A 7,300-nucleotide genomic window follows, 5' to 3' on the forward strand; every position below is an offset into this window, starting at 1 on the left:
ATATGAATAAGAGATGATATTGAAAAATAGAAAAAAATTGAATAATATAAATAAATAAATAAATAAATTATAAATATAAATATAAATTGAATGAGAATTTGATTGGAGATTTGAAGTAGAGAGTAGAGAGATTGAGAGAATGAGAGATCGAGTGGTGTGGAAAATAAAAGTGTCGATGGTTCTAATTAAATTCCGCACAAAACAAAGATTCCGCAAATATTCTGACTAAATTACAGAAAATTTTCTCGAAGTGTAACTGTCACTTCATTAAAACAAAACCATCCTGGATTAAGTCGACTAGTTCTGCGCTTCTTCTTGCTTCCTTTTGAAGTACTTGAGGGCTAGTGATCAGATACACGAACAGGACCACGAGAAACCACAGAGATTTGAGAGCCATATTTCATCAGCAACCTCTGCATATAAGAAACGGAAATGAATAACATTCTTTAAGGGTTTCTTGGTATCACTAAAAAGAAATGTACAATGCATCCTTTCAGAAACTGTTTAAGGTGCATAAATACAAATAATTGCTAATGTAATTTGGAAATTGCCCCACATTTTAAAGTATTTAAGGAAAAAAATACATATCTGGCTCTGTAAAAAAAATGACCAGTTGAAATATGTTTGGCTAATAATCAGTATGTAGAAAACCATTTTGCAACTCATATAGAATACATTTCGAATCTTAAACTTCAAATTTTAATTTCATTATCCATTTCGTGAAATGCACTTCTAAAGAAATTCTAAAATTATTATCAGAGTGTCAGTATATAAGTAAGAAGAAGAGAGAGAAAAAACTCAAATATTAGTCCCTATGTGTAAACATCATATAATTTACAACCAAATGATAAAAGAGTAAAGATCTCTGGAGATGAAGCACATAAATTATCAGTGCTCATTCTTATTCAAAACCATGATACCAAGCTTCATAAGACTATACATGCAACTCAATTCAATATCACCATACCCCAAATGCAAGGCCCAAAAACTTTCATAAACCAAAATAACAAACATAAAGACAGCGATCCATACCTTAGCCTGCAGATATTTAATATCAACCGATGAAGATCATCATGAACAACAAAATATTAGCAATATAAACCACAGAATACTCAATATTAACGTTTCGAAACAAAACAAACGAACTTACCAAGTCAAGCTTATTCTCAGCGGGCTTCTCAGCAAGGACATCTAAAGGCAAAATTGGAGTTGAATATGCCTCCTATAAAAAGAAACAACTCATTAAACTACAAGCCCCACAATCTTATATTCACGCAAACAAGATTTAATTTTGAAACACTCTTATGGGTGTCATCAGACCTGGAGAACAGTCTTTGTAGGGATGCGGAAAGTCACGACCGCAGGTGCACCATAAAACATTCCTTTACTTTGGCATCCAATTCAAATGAATGGGAGAGAATACCAACAAAAATACATGCACAATACCAATTTAGCAATTCTGGGCTAAATATACAAAACAAAATTAATACAACGAAATGGCGCATTACTATAATATCACTACGCATCAAGTCTTTCCAGGATGTGAGACGTTACCACTGACTACATCAAACTTCTTTAGCCCAACTATCATCAGTGAGACTCACATCATAAGCCGTCCTGCAAAATTAATGATCATTATATGTGCATGTATACGGTGGCTTTTCTTCAATCAATCATAGATTCATTGGGTGATACATACAAAAGGCTAATTAAATCTAAAGATAGACAAATAAGAAATAATCAGGCTAGATCTGAGTAAAGTTGTTCAGATATTATTAGTATAACGTACGAGGTCCTTGATTGTAGATGTCAATGGAGACGGAGACGCGCTCGACGCCGGATTTGATCGTTGTAGTGGCCTTCTTGTGTGCCACGATGAGGAACGTCTGAGCTGGCGAAAGAGGATGAGATCAAGAAGAGAGCGATCAAAGCTGAGATCAGAGACTTGGTGATCGGATTCGCCATCGCTGAAGAGATTCGTTGTTCAGAGCTATGGAGGATCCGGAGAGCTTCCGATTAATTAGAGGACAAAGTCAAATTGAACTAGGGTTCGTAGCTAAATTGCTATACATATACAGGATTTGTAAATCAGGTCAGGTCAGCTGAAACGACAACGTTTATTGTTCTAGTGCCAATATTAAATTGTTGTTTTCCTTGTATTAATATATTTGAGAAATATGTTGCTCAGAATTGTGTTATGTAAAGATAATTTTGTGTTAAATATTAATATAGTATTTTATTTAATTTCATACCTTCTATTTATTTATTTAATAAAGATTATTTTTTAGTTTAATTTTAAATAAATAATAATTAATTATCCAATTTTTAATTTTTTATTCATCTAAATTATATAATTTATTTGGGTCCAAGCACATCACTCTGGCAGAACTTGAGGCCCAAAGAAATTTTTGATATAAAATAGTTAATTTAAACCTATTTAAAATGAGTGGATCAAGCTGGAGAGTTTGATTAATTTAAGTAGAATTAGTTAGTGGTATGAACGTGACTTGGGATTGATGTATAAATCATTATACATTATATAAATGGGCTATCATTTTATTTTTAATCAAAAGTATTATTTGGACAACCAAAATAAGACATTTTGATATAATTAAGGCATTGATATTAAAAAGATGAAAAAATCTTGAATGAAGATTAATGACATGCCAATCATTTGCAATAATTGAATGAATGTAGCAGCAATATAATGTTGAAAATAAAGAAAAAAAATTCGATGAATTGTAGAATAGCATAGAAAGAGCGCGTTAATTACTGGGCTTTGTGGTATTGGATATTCTTAGGCCCGTGTCTGATAGTTTTTCTCTTTCTCTATTCTCATTTGGGTTTCGTCACTGTATATTACTGTCCATTATCAAGTTCTTTTTAAAAGCTATATCCTTTGAATCGCAAAAAATTGTATTCATGTCCTGCATGAGTGGTTTATCAATTTGACAAATCTCTGAATAAAATGAATTTCAAAAAAAATCCTAAAATGTTTATAAAAGTTGTAATTCCAATTAAAAGATAAGAGTAACGTTACACTTGTAAAGTTAATTGATGTATGAAAATTTATTTTCATTACCACATTACATTAATGATAATAGAGACCTAAAAACTCACATAAATTCTTCATTAACATGTATATTAAAACACACAGGTAACATAAACCTAAAAATAACAATTATAGGATATAATAGTAAGTGCTTCAATTAATGTTTCCCATATCCTAGCTTGCTTACCTATGAGATGAAATAATATATATATCATGATTTTATGGTAGATTGAGGAAACTGTGACTTTCATGGATTATTTATGCAAGTTTCTTTGTATATTTCTATTTTCCGAATCACAGGTAAGTGTATGAGTTGGTTTAGGTCGAAAATGTGATGAATTTATGCTCACAGGTGGTTGGAGGCTTGTACGTCTAAAGAAGAAGTGGATCGTCAAGCAAAAGAAAGAATGTGAAATGCTGATGGTGCGCAACATTGTTTTTATGTGCTGCGCATGGTTTTTCTGCCCGCACATGAGTTTTATGAGCCGCGGCGGAGGTTATGGCCAGTCGGCCAAGACTGAATTTGACAAAAAGTTCATGCACGCGTGAAAAGTTTTGTATTTACGAAAAATTTGGCGCCGCGGCCCTGATATCACGTTGCGTGTGGATCGCAGAAAAATAAAAATCTTACCTTTTCCAACTCCAACTCCAACTTGAACTCTCCAAAAACACCTACAAGAAAAGTATAAATAGACTTATAATTTATTTTGGGATTTTTTTCCAAAATGCGAGTTACTTTTTCAAGAAAAGAAGGAGATTCTTCTAGGGTTTGGATTATTCATGCTTTAGGGGAATTCAGGTTTGCTCTCTTTAATGTTAATGTGGAACTAAACTCTTATTTAGGGATCAATTAGCCTATTGGAAGCTCTATGTTTAAAAATATATTTATGTAATTCAATGGAATCTGGATTCATTATGTATTTATTTCTGCTTAATTTTCATTGTTGTGTGACGACACTTAGTGTGAATTAGTAGGTTTGTGTTGAGATTATTGAATGAATGATTAGTATTTTGTGCATAGCCTAAATAATATTAGTTGGTTCATGATTTTGAATAAAGGTCTGTGCTACGCCCTGATAATACGCTTTGTTCTTGATTTCAAGTATTCTGTGTTAATGAGTTTTTAATTCATAGGTTAGATATATGCCTAGCTGTCTTGTGTTAAAAATATATGATTAATCCCAACGTCTTACAGTAATACCTTGATCTAGTGATGCGAACCCTAGAGATTGAATTTATAACAATAGAGTGATTTGACATAGAGTAGTAATTATGGTGAAATTGGAGCCTTAGTTTTTGGTCAATTGGGTTTTAGATAATTTTAATAGTTGTTTAATTTTCAGTTGTTTATTCTGGTTGCTTTTAAAATATCTTCTTTAAGTCTTCATTATTAATTCTAGTATTAGTTTAATTGAATATAGTTATTAGGATTAGTAAATTGCTACAAATCTCTTGGGATTGACCATTGCTTTGCATAAGACTACAGAGCGATTCGTACTTGCAGGAATTAGATTTGTTCATCAATACCTCAATTTACAATTTTGTTGTTGCTCGGAACATATGGTATGCATCAATTAGCATATATAGTGTTTGGCTCATATTATTAAGCCTTCGAGATCACAGATAGTGCATGCAAGAGCGTAGAGGTATACCGGGGAAGAAGATCTAGAGAAATTAAGTCTAGCATGAGAGAGAAGAATCTGTTAGCATAGCCAAGGAGACTGCCTGAGAACCCAGTAAAAGGTTCTAAATTAACCTTAAGTTTCCATAACAATGGTACCTTTTGCAAGGCGCAGGGCAGGCAAGTCATCCTTGGCTAACAAACAATACTTCTCTTCATGTAAGACCTCTTCTCCTCAGTTAAATCCATCTTCCAATATGAAGTCGAAGTTAATTATGATGAAGACATTCGCCTACGCACTATACAAGTTTGCTATATGGCAGTGGATAACATATAAAAGCCAATTTTAGTTGTGATCGAAAGGTGAAGAAGAGAAGGCCTAACATGAATAGAAAGAGGCTTAAGTTAGCCAAGATATGACTCCCTGTCCTCTTCAAGCAAGTTTTTTTGTATTTAATCAATGGATTTTCTTGGAAGGATCAGGAAAGTCATCCTAGGCTAAAACAAGACTCTTATATTCATGCGAGCCTTCTTCCTGGCTCTAAGCTATTCATGCACCAATGGGATGCCAGTACATAGTTTTTAAAGATTATTTATAGCCAATGAAAGAATAGAGAGATTAGATTTAGATGCTCATATCTCAGTTACCTTTTCCTCGGTCATAATTGTTGTTGGTTTTATATTTATTAGATCTATTTTCTTCCACTACTTACAAAGTGATGGAAATATATATTGTATGTGGAATATATTCTCTTAGGTAGGTTGCATTGAACCCTGCAATTTACTTCACCGACAAAGAATTTTCCATTTGAGAAGAAAGGTCTCAAACGTTGGATGAGGGAAAGTGGCACGCTTGCCAACCACATTTGCTGGGCAACTTGCGAGCACGACTGACCTTAGCTCTTCCAAAGGATATAAATGTGAAGGCATTAAGTCAGAGATGTGATATGCCTTGCTTTGCAGGCGGTTTCATTGATGTATCATTTGGCATGCATACATGGGATTAGATTGGGAAGTTTGGATAATAATTAACTTTTTTTTTTTTTTTTTTTACTGGGTTAGTGGGGTATTTGGGCTAGCTACACCCATCTTAACTAATCTCTAAAATCCTGAACAATACCTACTGAGTAGAGTTATAATGATACAGGGATTAGATTAGGAAGTTGGATAATAATTGACTCTTTTTTGTTTTTTGTTTTTATTTTTTTTTATTTTACTGGGTTAGTGGGGTATTTGGGCTAGTACACCCATCTCAACTAATCTTCTAAAATCCTGAAACTACCTACTGAGTAAGAGTTATAATGATATCTCTATTCGCATCGGTAGGGACTTGAATTCAAAATCTTTAAATGATAGACCTAAGAATCTCTATCAAACCACTTATAAGCTCAAAACTACTTACAAATTAAGATCAGGAAAACATTTCAATTAATTCACAAATATATATTGTTCTTGTTGTAAATTGATATAGGCTCACAAATTTAAGATGATTTTAATTGCATTAGTAACTAGGTCTAGATGTAAGAAACGCAAATTTGCCAAGTGCACAAGCAAGCCATTTAAGCGCTGAGCCAAGGGTTCATGTCCTGATGCTTATCTTCTTTTCAGTACCTTATCTTATACATGCATGTCTGGGCTTCAATAATCTTCTCATCACTTCTTTTTTCTTATTATAATAAATTCTCTAATCTGTCCAGTGACTTCTTTGACACATTTGTTGATTTCGACCTCACACGAAAGTCATATCGGATATTTATATAAGAGTATTATTATAATTTACATTTAGTGATCAAGGACACGTCCCAAGCAGCCCACGCCTGGGCCGTTTGGACGTGGTCCCAAATCATAGGCTAGGACCAATCACATGCCCATGAGCAATTTTAGGACCGGACCGATCCTAGATCAGTCTATAGGCCTCAAAAATTACTTTTTTCAACCTTATCTTTTTTATTTTTAGGGGCGAAATAAAATTCTGTAGGGGGTTAGTATTTTTCAGAGGTAGATTAGTAAGTTCTAAAAGTTTAATTAATTTAAAAAATTTTATGTGATAAATGCTACTCTTCATCTCTGTTTTAAAAACCGGACCGAACCGGCCGGTCGGACAGGTTGGACCGAGAACCGGCAGCTCCTCCGGTCCGGTTTAGGTCTCAGGGAGGTTTTTGAAATATTTTAAAATTATGAGGGTTACTTTGTAACTTTATAGGGGTATTTTGGAGATATATCAAAAGTTTAGGGATTAATTGGTAATTTTATTGGGCCATTTTTGGAATAAATAAAAATTTTAGGCACTAATTGAACTTTTTTAGAGAAATTTTTGTAATATATTGAAATTTAAGGGGTTAATATGTAATTTTTTAAAAATAAAATATTGCTGACATCATCGGTCCAACCGACCGGTCCAACCGGTTGGACCGGTTGACCCATGACCCGGATAGCAAAACGGTTTGCCATCCGGTCCGGGTTCTAAAACAATGCTCTTCATGTTACCTCTTCATAATATCGAATCTAATCCGGTACCATCACTACAAAGCATGGTTTTAAAACTCGGATCGGCCCTACCAGTTTAACCGGTTGGACCGGGACCCGGGGCCTTCTCCCAGTCGGGTCACTCTTTTTAACTGTTTTAA

General features: G+C 33.8%; 1 pseudogene; it reads right to left on the reverse strand.

Annotated features, from left to right (window-relative positions):
- Positions 1–204: 204 nt before the first annotated feature.
- Positions 205–2,043, reverse strand: LOC116110091 (annotated as a pseudogene).
- Positions 2,044–7,300: the final 5,257 nt, after the last annotated feature.

The sequence above is a fragment of the Pistacia vera genome, unplaced genomic scaffold (assembly GCF_008641045.1).
Source record: "Pistacia vera cultivar Batoury unplaced genomic scaffold, PisVer_v2 Contig596, whole genome shotgun sequence".
In the NCBI taxonomy this organism is placed as follows: Eukaryota; Viridiplantae; Streptophyta; class Magnoliopsida; order Sapindales; family Anacardiaceae; genus Pistacia; species Pistacia vera.